Source organism: Salvelinus alpinus, chromosome 29 (genome assembly GCF_045679555.1).
Source record: "Salvelinus alpinus chromosome 29, SLU_Salpinus.1, whole genome shotgun sequence".
Lineage (NCBI taxonomy): Eukaryota > Metazoa > Chordata > Actinopteri > Salmoniformes > Salmonidae > Salvelinus > Salvelinus alpinus.
The window spans coordinates 46,272,180-46,299,209 of NC_092114.1; the positions used below are offsets into that span (position 1 = coordinate 46,272,180).

Here is a 27,030-nt window from a genome sequence, read left to right on the forward strand (position 1 = left end):
AAATGACTGCTCGACTTGTTGAGTGCTCGATCCACACAGCAGACATTGTGGGCTATTTTAGGAATGCTGTGTTGCACGTATTGCGCCAAATTTTACGTGGCGTCATTACGTCATGTACCTACGTCATATAGGTTTTGCACATCGGGGCGTTAAATTAGACTTCGGCTGATACTGATGTTGGAATTTTTAGCTAATATCGGCGGATTAAGATATGCTCACAGATATATCGTGCATCCCTAGTTATTTTACTGCTGCAGTTTAATTATTTGTTACTTTTTATTAATTTTTTTACTTAACACATTTTTTTCTTAACTTCTTAAAGCATTGTTGGTTAAGGGCTTTTAAGTAAGAATTTCACTGTAAGGTTGTATTTGGCACATGTGACAAATACATGTGATTTGATTTGAAGTGGACATGCATATATAACATAGACATACTGTGAAACAGACAGGTGGATGTACTGTAAAAACAACAGGCAGCTTTACAGACAAAGAGCAAAGACAAATATAGAGAAGACAGAGGCTACCTTTCTTCAGGTGTAGAAGCATACATCATTAGAACGGGACGTTTTCAAAATAACAAAAGACATTACAAAAAATGGTGAACCTTATCTTATCGTCAGGGTGTTTGTTTCTCTTTTTCAGACCTGACCTACGCACCCAACATAGCCACTCCCATTCCATATAGCCCAAGACCTGAAAGGTAAGGAGATATTTTAATTTTCACTGAAAATTAACCAACACAAATCATCCATCATACTTCACTTACCCTTCAGGGAAGTCATGTGTATAGAAGTGCCCTATCGGTCAGGTTTCTCCTCAAACATCCAGCAGTGAGGAGGATCACTAGGTCGGCCATTTTGAGCTCTGAACCGATCGACCCATTGATTTACCATCAGAACAATTGAATTAAGGTTGTTCTCCCACCAAAGCTTAATAGCAAAATAATATGATCTACAGTGATAGGTATTTCATGTCACATTTGAGCTTTGTATAATGGGGGTTCCAGTTTGGTCTTTGACACAATGTATCTCTTACTGAGTTACAAGTGGTGCGGTTGCCAGTTGGTCATGTCCTGGTATTGTAAGTAGTGAATTGCTAGGGAATCAGGGAGAAGCAGAGGGGTATAAAGAAGAGCTTGTGGCTTTGAGAAGCTTCACATTAAATGTTTTGTCTTTGTTTTGATGTAACCCCCCTGTTCCCAACAGGAGAATAAGAAATACATTCTGCTTCAGCGCCACAATAGAGTCCTTCATATCCAGATGTTGTCACAATGTGTTTTTGTAGCGCCATACAGTGCCTTCGGAAAGTATTCAGACCCCTTGACTTTGTTCACATTTTGTTACGTTACAGCCTTATTCTAAAATTTATTAAATAAATACAAATCCTCAGCAATCTACACACAATATCCCATAATGACAAAGTGAAAACAGGGTTTTAGAAATGTTTCCTAATTAAAAAAATATATACAAAAAAATACCTTATTTACATAAGTATTCAGACCCTTTGCTATGAGACACAAAATTAAGCTCTGATACATCCTGTTTCCATTGATCATTCTTGAGATGTTTCTATCACTTGATTTGAGTCCACCTGTGATAAATTAAATTGGTTTGATATTATTTGGAAAGGCACACACCAGAAGGACAACCATCTCTGCAGTACTCCACCAATCAGGCCTTTATGGTAGAGTGGCCAGACAGAAGCCAATCCTCAGTGAAAGACACATGACAGCCCGCTTGGAGTTAGTCAAAAGCACCTAAAGGACTCTATCACCATGGGAAACAAGATTCTCTGGTCTGATGAAACCAAGATTGAACTGTTTGGCCTGAATGCCAAACGTCATGTCTGGAGGAAAGCTGGCACCATCCCTATGGTGAAGCATGGTGGTGGCAGCCTCAACTTTCTACTGCACTGCACTGTTGGAGCTAGGAACACAAGCATTTCGCTACATCCTCAATAACATCTGCTAAATATGTATGTGACCAATACAATTTGATTTGATGTTCTACAGCAGCAAGGACTGGGAGACTAGTCAGGATAAAGGGAAAGATGAACGGAGCAAAGTACAGAGAGATCCTTGATGAAAACTTGCTCCAGTGTGCCCAGAAGATTCACCTTCCAACAGGACAACAACCCTAAGCACACAGCCAAGACAACACAGGAGTGGCTTTGGGACAAGTCTCTGAATGTCCTAGAGTGAAAATAGCTGTGCAGCGACACTCCCCATCCAACCTGACAGAGCTTGAGAGGATCTGCAGAGAGGAATGGGAGAAACTTCCCAAATACAGGTGTGCCAAGCTGTAAGCTTGGTACTGAGTAAAGGGTCTGAATACTTATGAGAGAGAGAGAGCAAGCAAAAGAATACCTACAGTATGTAAGAATGCTGTTCATACAGCTCAGCATTCAACACCATAGTGCCCTCCAAGCTCATCATCAAGCTGGAGGCCCTGGGTCTCAACCCCTCCCTGTGCTACTGGGTCCTGGACTTTCTGATGGGCCGCCCCCAGGTGGTGAAGGTAGGAAACAACATCTCCACTTCGCTGACCCTCAACACTTGGGCCCCACAAGGGTGTGTGCTCAGCCCTCTCCTGTACTCCCTGTTCACCCACTACTGAGTGGCCACGCACGCCTCCAACTCAATCAAGTTTGCAGACGAAAAACAGCAGTGGGCTTGATTACCAACAACGACGAGACAGCCTACAGGGAGGAGGTGAGGGCACTCGAAGTGTCGTGTCAGGAAAACAACCTCTCACTCAACGTCAACAAAACAAAGGAGATGATTGTGGACTTCAGGAAACTGCAGAGGGAGCACCCCACTATCCACATCGAAGGGACAGCAGTGGAGAAGGGGGAAAGTTCCTAGGCGTACACATCACAGACAAACTGAAATGGTCCACCCACACAGACAGTGTGGTGAAGAAAGGCGTAACAGGAGGCTGAAGAAATTTGGCCTGTCACCCAAAAGCTTTTACAGATGCACAATCGAGAGCATCCTGTCGGGCTGTATCACAGCCTGGTACGGCAACTACACCGCCCTCAACCACAAGGCTCTCCAGAGGGTGGTGCGGTCTGCACAACGCATCACCGGGGGGTAAATTACCTGCCCTCCACGACACCTACAGCACCCGATGTCACAGGAAGCCAAAAAAGATAATCAAGGATAACAACCACCCGAGCCACTACCTGTTCACACCACTATCATTCAGAAGGCGAGGTCAGTACAGGTGCATCAAAGCTGGGACCGAGAGATTGTGAAACAGCTTCTATCTCAAGGCCATTAGACTGCTAAACAGCAATCACTAACTCAGAGAGGCTGCTGCCTACATTGAGACCCAATCACTGGCCACTTTAATAAATGGATCACTAGTCACTTTAAACAATGCCACTTTAAATAATGGCACCTTAATAATGTTTACATATCTTACATTACTCATATCACATGTATATACTGTATTGAGACCCAATCACTGGACACTTTAATAAATGGATCACTAGTCACTTTAAACAATGGCGCTTTAAATAATGCCACTTTAATAATGTTTACATATCTTACATTACTCATACCACATGTATATACTGTATTTTATACCATCTATTGCATCTTGCCTATGCCGCTCGGCCATAGCTCATCCATATACTTATATGTACATATTCTCATTCACCCCTTTAGATTTGTGTGTATTAGGTAGTTGTTGGGGAATTGTTAGATATTACTGCACTTTTGGAACTAGAATCACAAGCATTTCGCTGCACTCACATTATTACTCACACATCTGCTAACCATGTGTATGTGACCAATAAAATTGGATTTGAATTGAGATAAATTAAAAAGACCTAGCTAGCTAAAATACATTGTCAACCAGTTCCTTTAACAATTGCAGTCCATTTTCTGAAATCGTGTTTGGACCTGGTCAAAAGTTGTATTTTCGGCTGGCGTCAGGCCAGCGCTATTGTAAAATGAACGCTCGTTGGTGATTTCGACTTGCGCCAGGCTTGGTAATTTACTTGTATTACATGAGCTCGCTTGCGCTAAGATTTCGGGAAGGGTGGCACAATATCTGGTGTGTCCTTAAAAACGTGTGCCAAAGTTCCAATTTCAGGCAGCGCTGGTGGGGATATTTAAGACCAACCAAAAGCTGGTATTATTGGTTAGTTATGGCATTGATTTTGACAGCGGAAGCGCAGCCTATCCAACCGTGATGCACAGTGCCCATATGCACATGGAACAAGAGAAATGTGCTTTTTGTGCCCCCAAACTTCATATTTAGAAACACAAAAAACAAATGTTTGTTCCCATTTAATTTAATTTGATTAAAAACCAAGCATTGCCTCCCCTCCTCAATTATTTTTTTGTCCTGCCCAATACATTTTCCAAGTAGTCAAAACTATCAATAAAAATCCCTTCCTACAGGCAGAAACTCAAACAGGAAGTACCTGTGCTAAGGTCTATTCAACGCTGGTCTGACCAATCGGAATCCATGCTTCCAGATTGTTTTGATGAGGCGGACTAGGATATGTTCCAGGTTGCATCTGATAATAATGTTGACGTATACACTGACACGGTGACTGAGTTCATCAGGAAGTGTATAAGGGACGTTGTTCCCACTGTGACTATTAAAATCTATCCAAACCAATAACCATGGATAGATGGCAGCATTCACGCAAAACTGAAAGCGCAAACCACCGCATTTAACCATGGCAAGGTGACTGACAAAGTGGATTCGAAATTCAACTGCTCAGACATGAGACATACAGTGGGGAGAACAAGTATTTGATACACTGCCGATTTTGCAGGTTTTCCTACTTACAAAGCATGTAGAGGTCTGTAATTTTTATCATAGGTACACTTCAACTGTGAGAGACGGAATCTAAAACAAAAATCCAGAAAATCACATTGTATGATTTTTAAGTAATTCATTTGCATTTTATTGCATGACATAAGTATTTGATCACCTACCAACCAGTAAGAATTCCGGCTCTCACAGACCTGTTAGTTTTTCTTTAAGAAGCCCTCCTGTTCTCCACTCATTACCTGTATTAACTGCACCTGTTTGAACTCGTTACCTGTATAAAAGACACCTGTCCACACACTCAATCAAACAGACTCCAACCTCTCCACAATGGCCAAGACCAGAGAGCTGTGTAAGGACATCAGGGATAAAATTGTAGACCTGCACAAGGCTGGGATGGGCTACAGGACAATAGGCAAGCAGCTTGGTGAGAAGGCAACAACTGTTGGCGCAATTATTAGAAAATAGAAGAAAATAGAAGAAGTTCAAGATGATGGTCAATCACCCTCGGTCTGGGGCTCCATGCAAGATCTCACCTCGTGGGGCATCAATGATCATGAGGAAGGTGAGGGATCAGCCCAGAACTACACGGCAGGACCTGGTCAATGACCTGAAGAGAGCTGGGACCACAGTCTCAAAGAAAACCATTAGTAACACACTACGCCGTCATGGATTAAAATCCTGCAGCGCACACAAGGTCCCCCTGCTCAAGCAGGCGCATGTCCAGGCCCGTCTGAAGTTTGCCAATGACCATCTGGATGATCCAGAGGAGGAATGGGAGAAGGTCATGTGGTCTGATGATTCAAAAATAGAGCTTTTTGGTCTAAACTCCACTCGCTGTGTTTGGAGGAAGAAGAAGGATGAGTACAACCCCAAGAACACCATCCCAACCGTGAAGCATGGAGGTGGAAACATCATTCTTTGGGGATGCTTTTCTGCAAAGGGGACAGGACGACTGCACCGTATTGAGGGGAGGATGGATTGGGCCATGTATTGCGAGATCTTAGCCAACAACCTCCTTCCCTCAGTAAGAGCATTGATGATGGGTCGTGGCTGGGTCTTCCAGCATGACAACGACCCGAAACACACAGCCAAGGCAACTAAGGAGTGGCTCCGTAAGAAGTATCTCAAGGTCCTGGAGTGGCCTAGCCAGTCTCCAGACCTGAACCCAATAGAAAATCTTTGGAGGGAGCTGAAAGTCCGTATTGCCCAGCGACAGCCCCGAAACCTGAAGGATCTGGAGAAGGTCTGTATGGAGGAGTGGGCCAAAATCCCTGCTGCAGTGTGTGCAAACCTGGTCAAGAACTACAGGAAACGTATGATCTCTGTAATTGCAAACAAAGGATTCTGTACCAAATATTAAGTTCTGCTTTTCTGATGTATCAAATACTTATGTCATGCAATAAAATGCGAATTAATTACTTAAAAATCATACAATGTGATTTTCGGGATTTTTGTTTTAGATTCCGTCTCTCACAGTTGAAGTGTACCTATGATAAAAATTACAGACCTCTACATGCTTTGTAAGTAGGAAAATCGGCAAAATCGGCAGTGTATCAAATACTTTTTTTTTTTTTTTTTTTTTTTAATTTTATCCCCTTTTCTCCCCAATTTTTCGTGGTATCCAATCGCTAGTAATTACTATCTTGTCTCATCGCTACAACTCCCGTACGGGCTCGGGAGAGACGAAGGTCGAAAGTCATGCGTCCTCCGAAGCACAACCCAACCTAGCCGCACTGCTTCTTAACACAGCGCGCCTCCAACCCGGAAGCCAGCCGCACCAATGTGTCGGAGGAAACACCGTGCACCCGCCCCCTCGGTTAGCGCGCACTGCGCCCGGCCCGCCACAGGAGTCGCTGGAGCGCGATGAGACAAGGATATCCCTACCGGCCAAACCCTCCCTAACCCGGACGACGCTAAGCCAATTGTGCGTCGCCCCACGGACCTCCCGGTCGCGGCCGGCTGCGACAGAGCCTGGGCGCGAACCCAGACTCTGGTGGCGCAGCATAGCACTGCGATGCAGTGCTCTAGACCACTGCGCCACCCGGGAGGCGTGTATCAAATACTTGTTCTCCCCACTGTATGTGGCAGGGACTCCAGATATTCACAGATTACAAAGGGAAAACCAGCCACATTGCGGACACCAACGTCTTGCTCCCGGACAAGCTAAACACCTTCTTCGCCCACTTTGATGATTACATAGTACCACCAACGCCGGCTGCTCTCGAGGACTGTGGGCTCTCTTTCTCCGTCGCCGAAGTGAGTAAGACATTTAAGCGTGTTAACCCTCGCAGAGCTGCCGGCACAGATGGCATCCCTAGCCTCGTACTCAGAGCATACGCAGACCAGCTGGCTCAAGTATTTACGGACATATTCAATCTTTCCCTTTCCCAGTCTGCTGTCCCCACTTTCTTCAAGATGTTCACCATTGTTCCTGTACCCAAGAAAGCAAAGGTAACTGAACTAAATGACTATCGCCCCATAGCACTCACTTCTGTCATCATGAAGTGCTTTGAGAGGCTAGTTAAGGATCATATCACCTCCACCTTGCCTGACACCCTAGACCTACTGTAATTTGCATACTGCCCCAATATATTCATAGACGATGCAATCGCCATCACACTGCACACTGCCCTATCCCATCTGGACAAGAGGAATACCTATGTAAGAATTCTGTTCACTGACGACAGCTCAGCCTTCAACATCATAGTACCCTCCAAGCTCATCAATAAGTTTGGGGCCCTGGGTCTGAACCTCACCCTGTGCAACTTGGTCCTGAACTTCCTGACGGGCCTCCTCCAGGTGACGAAAGTAGGAAACAACACCCCCACTACTCTGATCCTCAACACAGGGGCCCCAAGAGGTTCATCAGGGACTACAGGAGACAGCAGAGGTAGCACGCCCAATCCATATCAACAGGGCCACAGTGGAAAAGGTAAAAAGCTTCAAGTTCCTCGGCATAAACATCACTGGCATTCTGAAATGGTCCATCCACACAGACAGCGTGGTGAAGAAGGTGCAACAGCGCATCTTCAACCTCAGGAGACTGAAGAAATTTGGCTTGGCCCCTTATAGACACTCACAAACTTGTACAAATGCACCATTGAGAGCATCCTGTCGGGCTGTATCACCGCCTGGTACGGAAACTGCACCTCCCGCAACTGCAGGGCTCTACAGAGTGTGGTGCGGTCCAACGCATCACCGGGGTCACACTGCCTGCCCTCCAGGACCTACAGCACCCAAAAAGATCATCAAGGACATCAACCACCATGGCCTGTTCACCTCGCTATCATCCAGAAAGTGAGGTCAGTACAGGTGCGTCAAAGCTGGGACTAAAGAGACTGGAAAACAGCTTCTATCTCAAGGCCATCAGACTGTTAAATAGCCATCACTAGCCGGCATCCACCCAGGACCCTGCCCTGAACTTAGTCATTGTCACTAGCCGGCTACATCCGGTTTCTCAAACCTGCACCTTAGAGGCTGCTGCCCTGTGTATATAGACATGGAATCATAGTAACTTTATAAATGGAACACTTGTCATTTTAATAATGTTTACGACTGTTTTATTCATTTCATATGTTTATACTGTATTCTAGTCAATGCCATCCTATTCAACTATTGCTGTATATATATTATGCTATTCTACGTATCCTACAGATATACTAAATATTCTATCCACATACTGTACTGTCCATAATGTCTATAATGTCTATACATCCCATCACACTATTTGTATTTATTATGGATCCCCATTAGCTGCTGCCAAAGCGGCTGCTACTCTCCCTGGGGTCCAGCAAAATTAAGGGAGTTTATACAATTTAAAAAACATTACAATACGTTCACAGATTTCACAACACACTGTGTGCCCTTAGGCCCCTGCTCCACCACTACCACATATCTACAGTACTAAATCTATGTGTATGTATAGTGCGTATGTAATTAGGGGTGTGTGTGTGTGTGTATGTGCCAATGTTTGTGTTGCTTCACAGTCCCCGCTGTTCCATAAGGTGTTTTTTAATCAGTTTTTTTAAATCTAATTTTACTGCTTGCGTCAGTTACTTGATGTGGAATAGAGTTCCATGTAGTCATGGCTCTATGTACTGTGTGCCTCCCATAGTCTGTTCTGGACTTGGGGACTGTGAAGAGACCTCTTGTGGCATGTCTTGTGGGGTATGCATGGGTGTCCGAGCTGTGTGCCAGTAGTTTAGACAGACAGCTCGGTGCATTCAACATGTCAATACCTCTCATAAATAAAAGTAGTGATGAAGACAATCTCTCCTCCACTTTCAGTCAGGAGAGATGGACATGCATATTATTAATATTAGCTCTCTGTGTACATCCAAGGGCCAGCTGTGCCGCCCTGTCCTGAGCCAATTGCAATTTTCCTAAGTCCTTTTTTGTGATGCGACAAAACTAGGGCCTGTGGGACCTGCCTTGTTGATAGTGTTGTTAAGAAGGCAAAGTATCGCTTTATTATGAACAGACTTCTCCCCATCTTAGCTACTACTGCATCAATATGTTTTGACCATGACAGTTTACAATCTAGGGTTACTCCAAGCAGTTTAGTCACCTCAACTTGCTCAATTTACACATTATTTATTACAAGATTTAGTTGAGGTTTAGGGTTTAGTGAGTGTTTTGTTCCAAATACAATGCTTTTAGTTTTAGAAATATTTAGGGCTAACTTATTCCTTGCCACCTACTCTGAAACTAACTGCAGCTCTTTGTTGAGTGTTGCAGTCATTTCAGTCACTGTAGTAGTTCATGTGTATAGTGTTGAGTCATCCGCATACATAGAAAATTTAAGTAAGCAAGTGGCCTAAACAGCTACCCTGGGGAATTCCTGATTCTAACGGGATTATATTTGATAGGCTTCCATTAAAGAACACCCTCTGTGTTCTGTTAGACAAGTAACTCTTTATCCACATAATAGCATGGGGTGTAAAGCCATAACACATACGTTTTTCCAGCAGCAGACTATTATTGACCATGTCAAAAGCTGCACTGAAGTCTAACAAGACAGCCCCCACAATAACTTTATCATCAATTTATCTCAGCCAATCATCAGTCATTTGTGTAAGATGTAGCAAATAGGAGTGGCAATATCGTCTGCTATTATCCTCAGTAATTTTCTAACCAGATTGTCAGACCCTGGTGGCTTGTTATTGTTGATAGACAACAACAACAAAAAATTCACCTCTTCCACACTGACTTTACAGAATTCAGAAGTACAATTCTTGTCTTTCATAATTTGGTTTGATATACTTGGATGTGTAGTGTCAGCGTTTGTTGCTGGCATGTCATATACAGTACCAGTCAAAAGTTTGGACACACCTACTCATTCAAGGGTTTTTCTTTATTTTTACAATTTTCTACATTGTAGAATAATGGTGAAGACATCAACTCGATGAAATAGCACACATGGAATCATGTAGTAACCAAAAAGTGTTAAACAAATCAAAATATATTTTAGATTTAAGATTCTTCAAAGTAGCCACCTTTTGCCTTGATGACAGCTTTGCACACTCTTGGCATTCTCTCAACCAGCTTCACCTGGAATGCTTTTCCAGCAGTCTTGAAGGAGTTCCCACGTATGCTGAGCATACGTTTGCTGCTTTTCCTTTACTCTGCGGTCCAACTCATCCCAAACCATCTCAATTGGGTTGAGGTCAGGTGATTGTGGAGGCCAGGTCATCTAATGCAGCACTCCGTCACTCTCCTTCTTGGTCAAATAGCCCTTTCACAGCTTGAAGATGTGTTGGGTCATTGTCCTGTTGAAAAACAAATGATAGTAACACTAAGTGCAAACCAGATGGGATGGCGTATCGCTGCAGAATGCTGTGGTAGCCATACTGGTTAAGTGTGACTTGAATTATAAATAAATCACAGACCGTGTCACCAGCAAAGCATCCCCACACCATCACACCTCCTCCTCCATGATTAGTTGTGTCCAAACTTTTGACTGGTACTGTATGTTTATACTGCGGACTCCGACTTTGCACGTCCTAATATTTATATATTTCTTAATTCTATTCTTTTACTTTTAGATCTTTGTGTACTGTTGTGAATTGTTAGATATTACTGCACTGCTGGAGCTAGGAACACAAGCATTTTGCTACACCCGCAATAACATCTGCTAAACATGTGTATGCAACAAATACAATTTGATTTGATATGATTTTAAAAGGTTTGGCTCTTAAGACCGCTTTGAAATAAATCATAATCACAAAAGCTACCTTGCAAAGATCAAGTTTGGGAGCTGCAAAAATGTAAATTTCTGTACATTATTTTAGCCAGCTCCTGTTATTATTTTGGGTGTGTGTAAAACACCCTCCTTGTAGGCTACATGTCAATATACCCGTCATGGAATGAGAGATGAGCTGATGGAGGTGACCCTATTTAGAAATATTTGTTATTTTCCTGTAACAATTGCTTGTTCTCCGTTTCATGTGATTATAAAACAAGCCCTCAGTAAGCTACCCTCACCCTAGGCCTGCTAAACTCAGCAAAAAAATAAAGTCCCTTTTACAGAACCCTGTCTTTTAAATACAATTTGTTAAAATCCGAATAACTTCACAGATCTTCATTGTAAATGGTTTAAACATTGTTTCCCATGCTTGTTTAATGAACAATAAACAATTAATGAACATGCACCTGTGGAACAGTCGTTAAGACACTAACAGCTTACAGACGGTAGGCAATTAAGGTCACAGTTATGAAAACGTAGGACACTAAAGAGGCCTTTCTACTGACTCTGAAAAACACCAAAAGAAAGATGCCCAGGGTCCCTGCTCATTTGCGTGAACGTGCCTTAGGCTTGCTGCAAGGAGGCATGAGGACTGCAAATGTGGCCAGGGCAATAATTTGCAATGTCCGTACTGTGAGACGCTTAAGACAGCGCTACAAGGAGACAGGACAGACAGCTGATCGTCCTCGCAGTGGCAGATCACGTGTAACAACACCTGCACAGTATCGGTACATCCGAACATCACACTGCGGGACAGGTACAGGATGGCAGCAACAACTGTCCGAGTTACACCAGGAACGCACAATCCCTCCATTAGTGCTCAGACTGTCCACAATAGGCTGAGAGAGGCTGGACTGAGGGCTTTGTTGGCCTGTTGTAAGCCAGGTCCTCACCAGACATCACCGGCAACAACCCTCCAGCATGACAATGCCACCAGCCATACTGCTTGTTCTGTGCGTGATTTCCTGCAAGACAGGAATGTCAGTGTTCTGCCATGGCCAGCGAAGAGCCCAGATCTCAATTCCATTGAGCACGTCTGGGACCTGTGGATCGGAGGGTGAGAGCTAGGGCCATTCCCCCCAGAAATGTCCGGGAACTCGCAAGTGCCTTGGTGGAAGAGTGGGGTAACATCTCACTGCAAGAACGGGCAAATCTGGTGCAGTCCATGAGGAGGAGATGCACTGCAGTACTTACTGCAGCTGATGGCCACACCAGATACTGACTGTTACTTTTGATTTTGACCCCCCTTTGTTCAGGGACACATTATTCAATTTCTGTTAGTCACATGTCTGTGGAACTTGTTCAGTTTATGTCTCAGTTGTTGAATCTTGTTATGTTCATACAAATATTTACACGTTAAGTTTGCTGATACTAAATGCAGTTGACATTGAGAGGACGTTTCTTTTTTTGCTGAGTTTATAACGAAAGCTGTTTCAACAGCAATGCGTTGGTTGTGTTTCTTATCATGGCCATTCATTAGCCAAGCAGCCTATCCATAAAAGGTTTCTAAATGGTCTACTCTTGAGGCATTTGCTGTCATGCTTTTGCATTCAGCTTGTATCCTTCCCATTTCCAAATTATACCTCGTCTGGTTACCAAACATATTCAAATTATTCAGTCCTAAAATGCCATATGAATGGTAGGCCTTGGCTATATCTTGCTTATTGATAATTTACATCACACATAAAAATACTTGGCTCCGGTAAATTGCATTGTATTTGAGGAGAAGTGCGTGCGTAAAGACATGTAGGGCTATACTCATTGAAGCCAATTTCAAAAAATATTCAAAAAATGGAATATCCGAAACATACAATATACTTGCAGTGAAGCCGCTCAACAGCTACACCATACCAGTCATCCAACAGACTCCAATTCAGAGCGACACACAGAAGCATCCAAGGTCAATGCCCTGCTCAAGGGCACATTGACAGATCTTCCACCAGGCCAAAATATCCTCCAAGATCCCCCTACAGTTCCCCAATAGTTGTCCCTCAAACATTCGAGACCCCTCCCACAGTCCCCCTCAAGAAAAAGAAAAATATTTCAATTAATTCCATTCCCCACCCCCAAGAACCCCCCCCCCCCACTGCACCAACAACCAAGAGAATTTCAACAATGTTGACTGTCAACACTCCAAACATATTTAGCAAACACTGGATGTTTTTTTTACTGTTGTTAAACTGTAGTATCAATCCACAATGGACTAGGATGAGAATATTGTGTCGCCAACCGAATTGGAGATGACAACGCAAAGACTGTCAATAACCTACAGAACTCGAGACAACGGCATGCTGTATTAAGCCATGAAACGTGTTGATTGACCAGTGAGGGGCCAAGCCCTCGTCACACCTCCAATTGATTTATTTATCAAAACGCAGGCCTTTTGCGCCACCGCCAGCTACTGCGTCCATAATTGTGGTTGTGAAAATAGAAAAAAATATTTGACACATCCCCGAACCTATAGCTCTACCGCCAGCACTAAGATTTACCATTTCGTTAGGTTTGTTCAAATAGAGCCGTAAGTACACTACATGGCCAAGAGTATGTGGACACACCTTCAAATTTGTGGATTCTGCTATTTCAGCCACACCCATTGCTAACAGGTGTACAAAATCGAGCACACAGCCATGCTGCCAAACATTGGCAGTAGAATGTCGTGTACTGAAGAGCTCAGTGACTTTCAACGTGCCATCGACATAGGATGCCACCTTTCCAACAAGTCAGTTCATCAAATTTCTGCCCTGCTAGAACTGCCCAGTCAACTGTAAGTGCTGTTATTGGGAAGTGGAAATGTCTAGGAGCAACATTGGTTTGGCCGCGAAGTGGTAAACCACACAGAACGGGAGCGCCTTGTACTGAAGCGCGTAGTGCTTAAAATTCACCTGTCCTCGGCTGCAACACTCACTACCAAGTTCCAAACTGCCTCTGGAAGCAACGTCAGCACAATAATTGTTCGTAGGGAGCTTCATGAAATGGGTTTCCATGGCCAAATTGCCGCTCACAAGCCTAAGATCACTATGTGCAATGCTATTTTGGTGGAGGAGGAACAATGGTCTGGGGCCGTTTTTCATGGTTCAAGCTAGGCCCCTTAGTTCCAGTGAATGGAAATCTTAATGCTACAGCATACAATGACATTCAAGACGATTCTGTGCTTCCAACTTTGTGGCAACAGTTTGGGTAAGACCCTGCACAGAGCCCTGACCTTAACCCCATTGGGATGAATTGGAACGCCGACTGCGAGCCAGGCCTAATCGCCCAACAGTGCCCGACCTCACTAATGCTCCTGTGGCTGAATGTAAGCAAGTCCCCGCAGAAATGTTCCAACATCTAGTGGAAAGCCTTCCCAAAAGGAGTGGAGGCTGTTATAGCAGCAAAGGGGGTTCAACTATCAGGTATGAAGGTAAGACCCAGATGCAGACCACGTTGAATTAACAATAGTTTAATGTTCCAACAGGGGCAGGCAACAGACAGGGGTCAGAAAACCAGAGGTGGGGCAACAGTACCAGGCGGCAGGCAGGCTCAGCGTCAGGGTAAGGTAGAGGTCGGTAAATCCAGAGGGGGGCAAAGGTACAGGTCGGCAGGCAGGCAGAGTAGTCAGGCAGGCGGGCTCGGAGTCAGGACAGGCAAGGGTCAAAACCAGGAGGGCGATTTGTACGCGGAAGCTTTTCTAATTAAAACGTGTATCAGGTGCCGAGGAACCTTGAGCGAGATGGAGAGATGGAGAGCAGGTACAATAGCACTCAGTAGCCAGGTGTTTGTTTTCGCCACTTTCACATCAAAGAAGTCTCATCTAGTCTAGACTCCTAAATGTCCCTCGAAGCTTTGATCTCGCCACTGAGCGATGAGGCGATGAAGAAACCCAAGTAATCCTGTTTTCACTTTTGTGATGTGTGAAGACATTGGCTGAAAAATTAAAATATTTGTCACGATAGAAAGAAAATCCCAGTCGGAAAAGACAATTGATAGTATGAATAGATATATAATGTATATATATGTATAGTGTATGATACTTATGATTTACTATATATGCTTTTTTTTTTAAGACAGAGATGTGCTTTAGGCTGTGGGGTGACAGGTTGAGGGTCAGAGTTCACTTGGCCCTCAGCTGCAGCATGTCTGCCTCATCAGACAGCCAGATGTCAATGACTGGGGTTCAGCAGTCAAGGATAGGTGACACGCAGCCATACCCTGCTCCCCCTCCAGACCATGGCTTCACCCCAGATGGCACCATATTCCCTTTATAGTGCACTACTCATACAGCTCTGGTCAAAAGTAGTGCAATATGTAGGGAATAGAGTGCCTTTTGGGATGTTGCCCGTCTCTTAATTGCTAGAATGCCACTTGGTGCTTGGTCAGTTCGCAAAGTAATGCTTTCATGATGGTAGAACTATAACAACAAGAAAGAGGAGAAACAATAAGGAAGAGAAGAGAAGGAGATGCATGTCCAATTCCCTCTCGTATCTCTCAGTCCTGGGATCTCAAGTCTGAGTCACTGCTTTAACAGAATATCAATAACAATGTAGGAAGGTTGAATTAGTCTCCAGTATCTCTCTACTCTCCTCTCTAATCTCCTTGACCCTCTTTCTTCACTTTCATTGACTTCTAGAGTCTAAGCACTCATGTTGTGCTGTAGAGATGACTGGTTTCTACCTAGTGTACAGTTAGCCAGTGCACTAGTACTAACAGGCAATCCCCTGTCCAACCCGCCAACCCACCACCTCCCACTTCTTCGTCCCCCTCCTCCCTTTTCTCTCTCTCACCTTCTCCTTCCTTCACTCTCTCTCACTTGGCTTAATATTGATCTGAATTCATTTGTTTCTTATTGATCCGACACTCTACCCTCTGCCGCATTAAACAAACACACACACACACACACACACACATAGGACATACGTGAACTTCATAAATGCATACATGTTGTGAAGACAGGTCTGTATTGAAAGGCAATACCACTTTGCGTGCATAAACAGGTACTCTGCGCTATTCCAGTAAATATGTGTATATCTCTCTTTCTGTCACACATGCACGCACGTAGGAATGCACACACACACACACACAACCTCGTTTTCTGCAGTCACACTCACAGGTTTTAGAGGTTGAAGACGTTGAGGCTTAGAGAGGTCTCTCCTCAACAATCAGACAAGCTAATGACACAGAATGGAGCCTAGATTCCATATTGATCCAACACTTAAGAGTTTAATTGAAAACAGAGAGTCAGACCTTGCAGGTAACACCATTTTTCAGTGTTGATGTTTTTGAAGGGTCTTTTTTAATGGGGCTTTACGTTGCTTAGGGTTGCATTGTCATTGGTGTTGTTGTTTTTCAACATTGGCACCACACACGTACCGTTAATTCATAGAAGGATGTCTAGTATGCATGGAAATGTATGAAGAACACAAGTGAAAACTCACTGAGTATCCAGACAGAATTCACTTTTTAAATACACTGAACAAAAATATAAACACAACATGCAACTATTTCAAAGATTTTACTGAGTTACAGTTCATCCAGTATAAGGGAATCAATATTCACATGACTGGGAATACAGATATGCATCTGTTAGTCACAGATACCTATACAGAAAAGGAGCGTGGATCAGAAAACCAGTCAGTATCTGGTGTGACCACCATTTGCCTCATGTAGTGCGAGTTGATCAGGCTGTTGATTGTGGCCTGTGGAATGTTGTCCCACTCCTCTTCAATGGCTGTTCGAAGTTGCTGGATATTGGCGCGAACTGGAACATGCTGTCGTACACGTCGATCCAGAGCATCCCTAACAGGCTCAATCAAATCAAATTTTATTTGTCACGTGCCGAATGCAACAGGTGTGCCGAATACAACACCTTACAGTGAAATGCTTACTTACAAGCCCTTAACTAACAATGCAGTTTTAATTAAAAATAAATAAAAGTAAGACAATAGCGGGGGTATATACAAGGGTCCCGTTACAGAGTCAATGTCAATATGCGGGGGCACCGATGTCGATGTAATTGAGGTAATATGTACATGTAGGTAGAGTTATTAATGTGACTATGCATAGATAATAACAGAGGGTAGCAGCAGCTTTCTGGGGGGGGGGGTCAATGCCAATAGTCTGGGTAGCCATTTGATTAGCTGTTTAGGAGTCTTATGGCTTGGGGGTAGAAGCTATTTAGGAGCCTTTGGACCTAGACTTGGCGCTCCGGCTCGCTTGCCGTGCGGTAGCAGAGAGAACAGTCTGTGACTAGGGTGGCTGAAGTCTTCAACAATTTTTAGGGCCTTCCTCTGACACCGCCTGGTGTAGAGGTCCTGGATGGCAGGAGGCTTGACCCCGGTGTTGTACTGGGCCGTACGCGCTATCCTCTGTTGTGCCTTGCAGTCGGGGGCTGAACAGTTGCCATACCAGGCAGTGATGCAACCAGTCAAAGATGCAACCATGCTCTCGACGGTGCAGTTGTAGAACCTTTTGAGGATCTTAGGACCCATGCCAAATCTTTTCAATCTCCTGAGGGGGAATAGGTTATGTCGTTCCTTCTTCATGACTGTCTTAGTGTGTTTGGACCATGTTAGTTTGTTGGTGATGTGGACACCAAGGAACTTGAAGCTCTCAACCTGCTCCACTACAGCCCTGTCAATGAGAATGTGGGCATGCTCGGTCCTCCTTTTCCTGTAGTCCACAATCATCTCCTTTGTCTTGATCACGTTGAGGGAGAGGATGTTGTCCTGGCACCACACGGTCAGGTCTCTGACCTACTCCCTATAGGCTGTCTTGCCGTTGTCGGTGATCAGGCCTACCACTGTTGTGTCATCAGCAAACTTGATGATGGCGTTGGAGTCGTGCCTGGCCGTGCAGTCATGAGTGAACAGGGAGTACAGGAGGGGGCTGAGCACGCATCCCTGAGGGGTCCCCGTGTTGAGGATCAGCGTGGCGGATGTGTTGTTACCTACCTACCTACCTACCTAGTCCACGATCCAGTTGCAGAGGGAGGTGTTTAGTCCCAGGGTCCTTAGCTTAGTGATGAGCTTTGAGGGCACTATAGTGTTGAACGCTGAGCTGTAGTCAATGAACAGCATTCTCACATAGGTGTTCCTTTTGTCCAGGTGGGAAGGGCAGTGTGGAGTGCAATAGAGATTGCATCATCTGTGGATCTGTTGGTGCGGTATGCAAATTGGAGTGGGTCTAGGGTTTCTGGGATGATGCTGTTGATGTGAGCCATGACCAGCCTTTCAAAGCACTTCATGGCTACAGACGGGTCGGTAGTCATTTAGGTAGGTTACCTTAGTGTTCTTGGCCACAGGGACTATGGTGGTCTGCTTGAAACATGTTGGTATTACAGACTCAGCAGAGAGAGGTTGAAAACGTCATTGAAGACACTTGCCAGATGGTCTGCCCATGCTCGGAGTACACGTCCTGGTAATCCGTCTGGCCCTGCGACCTTGTGAATGTTGACCTGTTTGAAGGTCTTACTCACATCGGCTGCAGAGAGCGTGAACACACGGTCGTCCGGAACAGCTGATGCTCTAATGCATGTTTCAGTGTTACTTGCCTCGAAGCGGGCATAGCAATGGGTGACATTTCTGGTGAATATGCAGACCATGGACGAACTTGCACATTTTCAGCTTCCAGAAATTGTGTACAGATCCTTGCAACATGGGGCCATGCATTATCGTGCTGAAACATGAGGTGAAGGCGGCGGATAAATGGTACGACAATGAGCCTCAGGTATCTTCAGGAGGCAGCTTGTGGTAGAGAAATTAACATTAAATTATCTGGCAACAGCTCTGGTGGACATTCCTGTAGTCAGCATGCGAATTGCACACTTCAAAAACATGAGACATCATGGAATTTTGTTGTGTGACAAAACTGCACAGTTTAGAGTGGCCTTTTATTGTCCCCAGCACAAGGTGCACCTGTGTAATGATCATGCTGCTCACTAACAAGGATGTAAACAAATTTGTGCAATTTTAAGATTTTTTGGGTTGAATTTCTGGGATCTTTTATTTCAGCTCATGAAACGTGTTTACATGTTGCGTTTATATTTTTGTTCAGTGTACATTTTAAGAAGCATCAATATTTTAAGCTCAACTTCCTGCCAGAATGACGTGTCTCTGATAATGTCCCCCTGACAGGTTGTCTGACCTCCCCAAGCATCCCCCCTCGCAATCTCTGGTTGATGGCATCAAGTTGCCATGACACCAGACTGTTTAGCCTGGCCTTTGGCCTCCTTTAAGGGCATGCTGTGCTCAATCAGACATCTCCAGCCATGGTTTTAATTCAAAGGGATGGGGGGGGGGGGAACTTCCTCTGGGGATGTTAGATAAGATGCACTGCAGGCAACACTTGCTCTGTCCCCTACTAAGTGCATGCAGACACTTAGATACACACAGTGTGTGTGTGTGTAATACACAAAAACACACAAACTCACGCACAACTCCATCTATGTGAGTGTTATTGTGTTGAGATATCATAATTATTGCATTTGTTTGTCTCACTACTATTTAATTTATGATGTTGAATGGTGTTGTTCATCATTATTAATGTATTATTCATCACTGTTGTCTTTAAACATCTATTCATGGCTTTGTATATCATGTTCTATTCAATCTTTGTCAATAGCACGAAAGCATTGTAATAATTTCACTCTTCCACTTTCCCTTTCATTATTTTCACAGATAATAGTGTGGATACACTCTGTTTACCGACTTAAGGCTATGAGTTACTATGTTTTTGGTTCAATTACTCTAATCTTGTTATTTCTTCCACTATTTCATTCATTTTGTCTTTTTCCATGATTTATTCACAAATGTTTATCTTAAATTATGCAATGCTCTATGTTTCCGTCAGAAATAGCACTGGACAAGGTCAGCCTATGCTTTCGGGAATGCTGTGGTCTACTCTTGTCTTGAGTCTGTGGGAACTCTCCACTAAGGAGGAACTATGGGAAGAATTTCAGCTTCAGTGAGGTAAATCCGCCTCAAATCTCTCTCTCTCTCGCTCTCACTCTCACCCTCTGTTTCTCTCACCCTCTTTTTCTCTTTCCCTTTCTCTCTCCCAAATACGGCTTCCTTCTGCATCTCTCCTCTCTCTCGCTCGCTCTCTCAGATACACACTCTCAGATACACACACACACACACACACACACACACACACACACACACACACACACACACACACACACACACACACACACACACACACACACACACACACACACACACACACACACACACACACACACACACACACAGAAACAAGCACATATACACTGAGGGGGAAAAACTCATTCTGATTGTCTGAGCCTGGCCCAGTGGGATGGAAGCTGCCAGTTGAGGACTTGTGAGGTGTCTGTTTCTCAAACTAGACACTCTAATGTACTTGTCCTCTTGCTCAGTTGTGCACCAGGGCCTCCCACTCCTCTTTCTATTCTGGTTGGAGCCAGTTTGCGCTGTTCTGTGAAGGGAGTAGTACACAGCGTTGTACCAGATCTTCAGTTTCTTGGCAATTTCTCGCATGGAATAGCCTTAATTTCTCAGAACAAGAATAAACTGACAAGTGTCAGAAGCAAGTTCTTTGTTTCTGGCCATTTTTATCCTGTAATCGAACCCACAAATGCTGATGCTCCAGATACTCAACTGGTCTAAAGAAGGCCAGTTTTATTGCTCCTTTAATCAGAACAACAGTTTTCAGCTGTGCTAACATAGTTGCAAAAGGGTTTTCTAATGATCAATCATTAGCACATATATTTAGCAGTTTCCATACCAGGCAGTGATGCAACCAGTCAGGATGCTCTCTGGTACAGATGTAGAACCTTTTGAGGATCTGAGGACCCATGCCAAATCTTTTCAGTCTTCTGAGGGGGAATAGGTTTTGTCGTGCCCACTTCACGACTGTCTTGGTGTGCTTGGACCATGTTAGTTTGTTGGTGATGTGAACACCAAGGAACTTGAAGCTCTCAACCTGCTACACTGCAGCCCCGTCGATGAGAATGGGAGCATGCTCTGTCCTCTTTTGTCTGTAGTCCACAATCATCTCCTTTGTCTTGATCATGTTGCGGGAGAGGTTGTTGTCGTGGCACCACACGGCCAGGTCTCTGATCTCCTCCCCATAGGCTGTCTTGTTGCTGTCGGTGATCAGGCCTACCACTGTTGTGTCATCGGAAAATGTCATGATGGTGTTGGAGTCGTGCCTGGCCGTGCAGTCATGAGTGAACAGGTAGTACAGGAGGGGGCTGAGCGCGCACGCCTGGCCCTTGTGATCAGCGTGGCGGATGTGTTGTTACCTACCCTTACCACCTGGGGGCGGCCCATCAGGAAGTCCAGGATCTAGTTGCAGAGGGAGCTGTTTAGTCCCAGGGTGCTTAGCTTAGTGATGAGCTTTGAGAGTACTATGGTGTTGAACACTGAGCTGTAGTCAATAAACAGCATTCTTACATAGGTGTTCCTTTTGTCCAGGTGGGAAGGGCAGTGTGGAGTGCAATAGAGATGGCATCATCTGTGGATCTGTTTGGGCGGTATGCAAATTGGAGTGGGTCTAGGGTTTCTGGGATTATGGTGTTGATGTGAGCCATGACCAGCCTTTCAAAGCACTTCATGGCTACAGATGTGAGTGCTACGGGTCGGTGGTCATTTAGGCAGTTTACCTTAGTGTTCTTGGGCACAGGGACTATGGTGGTCTGCTTGAAACATGTTGGTATTACAGACTCTGACAGGGAGAGGTTGAAAATGTCATTGAAGACACTTGCTAGTTGGTCAGCGCATGCTCACAGTACACGTCCTGGTAATCCGTCTGGCCCTGCGGCCTTGTGAATGTTGACCTGTCTAAAGGTCTTACTCACATCGGCTGCGGAGAACGTGATCACACTGTCTTCCAGTACAGCTGGTGCTCTCATGCATGTTTCAGTGTTATTTGCCTCGACGCGAGCATTGAAGTAGTTTAGCTCGTCTGGTAGGCTCGTGTCACTGGGCAGCTCTCAGCTGTGCTTCCCTTTGTAGTCTGTCATGGTTTGCAAGCCCTGCCACATCCGGGGTATGTACGTACGGTCACTATGGGAACAACTTCATTGATGCACTTATTGATGAAGCCAATGACAGATTTGGTGTACTCCTCAATGCCATTGGAGGAATCCCGGAACATATTCCAGTCTATGCTAGCAAAACAGTCCTGTAGCTTAGCATCTGCTTCATCTGACCACAATTTTTGCTTGTAAGCAGGAATCAGTAGGATGGAATTATGGTCAGATTTGCCTAATGGAGGGCGAGGGAGAGCTTTGTATGCGTCTCTGTGGGTGGAGTATAGGTGGTCCAGAGTTCTTTTCCCTTTGGTTGCACATTTTAACAGGCTGATAGAAATGAGGTAAAACTGATTTAAGTTTCCCTGCATTAAAGTCCCCGGCTACTAGGAGCGCCACCTCTGGTTGAGCGTTTTCTTGTTTGCTTATGGCGGAATACAGCTCATTCAATTCTATCTTAGTGCCAGCCCCTGACTGTGGTGGTATGTAAACAGCTACAAATAATACAGATGAAAACTCTCTCGGTAGGTAGTGTGGTCTACAGCTTATCATGAGAAACTCTTCCCCAGGCGAGCAATAGCTCGAGACTTCCTTAGATATTGTGCACCAGCTGTTGTTTAAAAAAATACATGTACCACCGCCCCGTGTCTTACCAGACGCTGCTGTTCTATCCTGCCGGTACATCGTATAACCAGCCAGCTGTATGTTGATGTTGTCGTCGTTCAGCCATGACTCCGTGAAGCCTGTCACGTTCCTGACCTTATTTCCTTTGTTCAGTCTTGTTTAGTTGGTCAGGACGTGAGCTGGGTGGGCATTCTATGTTATGTGTTTCTATGTTGGGTTTATTGTTTGGCCTAGTATGGTTCTCAATCAGAGGCAGGTGTTTGTCATTGTCTCTGATTGGGAACCATATTAAGGTAGGCTGTTCTCACTGTTTGTTTGTGGGTGATTGTTCCTGTTCGTGCGTTCATGTGTTTATGTTCTCAAGTTCAAGACTGTAGCGTCGTTGGTTTAGTTCTGTTTATTGTTTTGTAGTTTGTCAAGTGTTGTTCGTCTTCGTTTATATATTAAAGTATGTATTCAAACCACGCTGTGCTTTGGTCCGATCCTTGCTCCTCCTCAGACGAGGAGGATTACGACGGTCGTTACAAAGCCTAAGATGTTACAGTTTTTAATGTCCCGTTGGTAGTTTAATCTTAAGCATAACTCATCGATTTTATTGTCCAAAGATTGCACATTTGCTACATAATTGAGGGAAGTGGGGTTTTATTCGATCGCCTTTGACTTATCAGCAGGCAGCCCGCTCCCGAGGGAGCCATATATCCTTCGCCTCGGGCTCTTCAGAGTCGTGAAAGAAGAAAAACGATTCTGCTAGACCGTGGTGAGTAATCGCAGTCCTGATGTCTAGAAGTTTTTTTCGGTCATAAGAGACATAGCATTTCACTGCGTCAACATTATGTACAAAATGAGTAAAAAGTTACAAACAACGCAGATAAACAAACAAAAAAACACAATCAGTTGGGGGCGCGTAAAACGTCTGCCTTCTGCTCCGGCTCCATTTTATTTCAAGCATCAAGTCAGGAGGAAAGCCCTCACCATCCCTACGGTGAAGCATGGTGGTGGCAGGATCATTCTGTGGGGATATTTTTCAGCGGCAGGGACTGGGAGACTAGTCAGGATCAAGGGAAAGATGAACGGAGCAAAGTACAGAGAGATTATTTGTTACTTTTAGTTTCTAGTTTTTACTTAACACCTAATTTTATATATTTAAAGCATTAGTGGTTAAGGGATTGTAAGTAAGCATTTCACTGTAAGGTTGTATTTGGAGCATGTCACAAATACAATTTGACTTGATTTGATTTTGATCATTGATGAAAACCTGCTCCAGAACGCTCAGGACCTCAGACTGTTCATCATCCAAGAGGACAACGACCATAAGCACACAGCCAAGACAACGCAGGAGTGGCCTCGGGACAAGACTCTGAATGTCTTTGAGTGGCCCATCCAGAGCCTGTACTTGAACCCGATCGAACATCTCTGGAGAGACCTGAGAATATATGTACAGCGACGCTCCCCATCCAACCTGACAGAGCTTGCGAGGATCTGCAGAGAAGAATTGGAGAAACTCCTCAAATACAGGTGTGCCAAGCTTGTAGCATCATACCTAAGAAGACTTTGCTGCCAAAGGTGCTTCAACAAGTACTGAGGAAAGTGTCTAAATACTTATGTAAATGTGATATTTCCATTTTTGTTAATACATTTGCCAAAATTTTTACAACCTGTTTTTGCTTGATCAATATGGGGTATTGTGTGTAGATTGATGAGTAAAAAATTAAATGTAATAAATTTTAGAACAATATATATATGTATATACACTGAGTGTACAAAACATTAGAAACACCTGGTCTTTCCATGACATAGAATGACCAGGTGAATCCAGATGAAAGCTTTGATCCCTTATAATCCCGTACACTGTACATAGATTTTTATATTGTGTTATTGACTGTACGTTTGTTTATGTGTAACTCTGTGTTGTTTTTGTCGCACTGCTTTGCTTTATCTTGGCCAGGTCGCAGTTGTAAATGAGAACTTATTCTCAACTGGCCTACATAGTTAAATAAAGGTGAAATTTAAAAAAATATATTGATGTCACATTTGAAATCCACTTCAATCAGTGTAGGTGAAGGGGAAGAGGTAGGTTAAATACAGATTTTTAAGCCTTGAGTTAATTGAGACATAGATTATGTATGTGTGCCTTTCATAGGGTGAATGGACAAGACAAAACTTTTAAGTGCCTTTGAACGAGGTATGGTAGGTGCCAGGAGCACCGGGTTGAGTGTGTCAAGAACTGCAACGCTGCTGGGTTTTTCATGATCTACAGTTTCCCGTGTGTATCAAGAATGGTCCACCACCCAAAGGACATCCAGCCAACGGCAGGCCAGTGGTTGAGAACAGGTAATTGGTGAAAGAGGACAAAGGAGGCTGACACGAATTGTGCAGAGCAACAGATGGGCTACAGTTAGTCAGCTGACATTCCAGTACAACATTGGTGCCCAAAGACCCATAAAAGAATGCACAACTCGTCATACCTTGACACGAATGGGGTATGGCAGCCGACAACCTTACAGAGTTGCACTTCTTTCAGCAAAAAAACAAGAAACTGTGGTTGCAATGGGCTAAAGAAAGAAAACACTGGACACTGGAGAACTAGAAAAACATTTCCTGGGCTGATGAATCCCAGTTCCTGCTGTTTCACTCTGATGGGACTAGGCTATGGAGAAAACCACGTGAATACATGTAACCGTCCATGCCGATGGGTATCAACATTGCAGGCTGGTGGTGGTGTGATGGTGTTGGGCGTGTTTTCATGGCACACATTGGGTCCCTTGATAAAAGTGGAGCAACGTTTGAATGCCACAGGATAGCTGACCATCATTGCCAATCTGGTGCATCCCTTCATGGCAGCTGTGTATCCATCTGCAAATTATAATTTTTTTGCAGGATAATGCCACAAGACTAAGATTTTCCAGGAATGGTTCCACAAACATGACAGTGAATTCAGCTTACTTCAGTGGCCTGCCCAGTCACCAGATCTCAATCCAACTGAGCATCTGTGGGATGAGATGGAACTAGCTATTCGGAGTAGAGATACACTACCAGCCAACTTGACACAACTGTGGGAAACATTGGAGATAATAATGGGCCAGTATCCCTGTGGAACGCTTTCGACACCTTGTAGAGTCCATGCCGATGAATTCAGGCTGTTCTGAGGGCAAAAGGGGGTGCAACTCAATATTAGGAAGGTGTTCCTAATGTTTTGTGCACTCAGAGTAGTGCATATTTGAATGTTCTAGCAACTTTAAATCTCCTTCCACTCACAAACACTTCAACTAGTAGCTATTTCATACAGATGGTAGACCAGTATGAAATACAGTAGAGAAGATCTACTTTACGTAAAACATGAAATCAACTTTTTCCATGGGCTTCATTAGAATGGGGTACAAATACATTGACTTGCATAGGCTACACAAACACAAACATTGCACACACACACACACACGCGCGTGCACGCACTCTCAGGATTGGCACACTACCCTTAGCAACTGACAACGGTGCCCTAGCAACCATTGGGCATCTTGCCAAGCAATTGAGGTTGCCAGGCAATGTCAGTGTTCCCATGGTAACGTTTTATTTGCTGCATTTGTAAATAAGGTATGGGGAGAGAAAAAAGGGAGTTTGGAAAGGATAGCTACCACAGCATCTCGTATCATCTTGAGAAAGCTAATAATTTATGGTCTGGGAGTAGCAGATACTTACCCTGGCATTAAATTCAGTTGTTATCTGGCTGAAGAGGGAAAGTTTGTCTGTGGGGTGGTCTGAGCCTTGCTCTCCCATACAGGAAACCAGACCCAAGGTCTGAATGTGACTCCGGAGAGGAGTATAACACACTCCCCAACGTCTAACAGTCACATAACCACACTCTCGTAAAAGTTATGAAAAGAAAAGGGAAAAAGAATTACCACATATCCACACAGTATACACAGTTTATACTCCTACCTGCCTCAGCTCTGGTGATGTAATGCCTGTCACGTCGACTTGCCGTCCAATTTAATCCGGTTTTCCAGTTAGGGGAGGAGACAATGACAATGGTAATAGTGGGAGATCGAGCCACACACAGTAGCTTAGCCGTCTGTCACTCAAATCACAGAGGAGACAGTCTTAAGACGTTTCACTTTTGAAGTGTGTCAAAGGTGTATCTATCACCTGAGCTCATTATTTTTAGCTTTGTATCCAGAGAAAATAATATCAGTAACTGGCAAAGATGTCTGTGAAGACGGTGACAGACAGGCACATTTGATACCAGTGCAGCCGTCATATCGATCTAGTGTCTCTCTCCAGTCAGTCTAGTCAGAAGCATATCAATGTAAAAGCTTTTGTTTTTGCGTTCTTTCCCTGTTAAGTTCAAGTCTATTCTCTTCATTCCTAAAAGCTGCATCTAATTTA

The 27,030-nt window shown here is 44.2% G+C and overlaps 1 long non-coding RNA gene across 1 annotated transcript in view; it reads left to right on the forward strand.

Moving 5' to 3' along the window:
• LOC139559089 (uncharacterized) overlaps positions 1 to 27,030 on the forward strand; it is a 59,052-nt gene that overhangs the window by 14,031 nt on the left and 17,991 nt on the right. The window contains exons 2-3 of the long non-coding RNA XR_011671685.1: positions 645 to 702; positions 19,863 to 19,981. This is a non-coding gene — a long non-coding RNA (uncharacterized lncRNA). The remainder of the gene's footprint in view (positions 1 to 644; positions 703 to 19,862; positions 19,982 to 27,030) is intronic.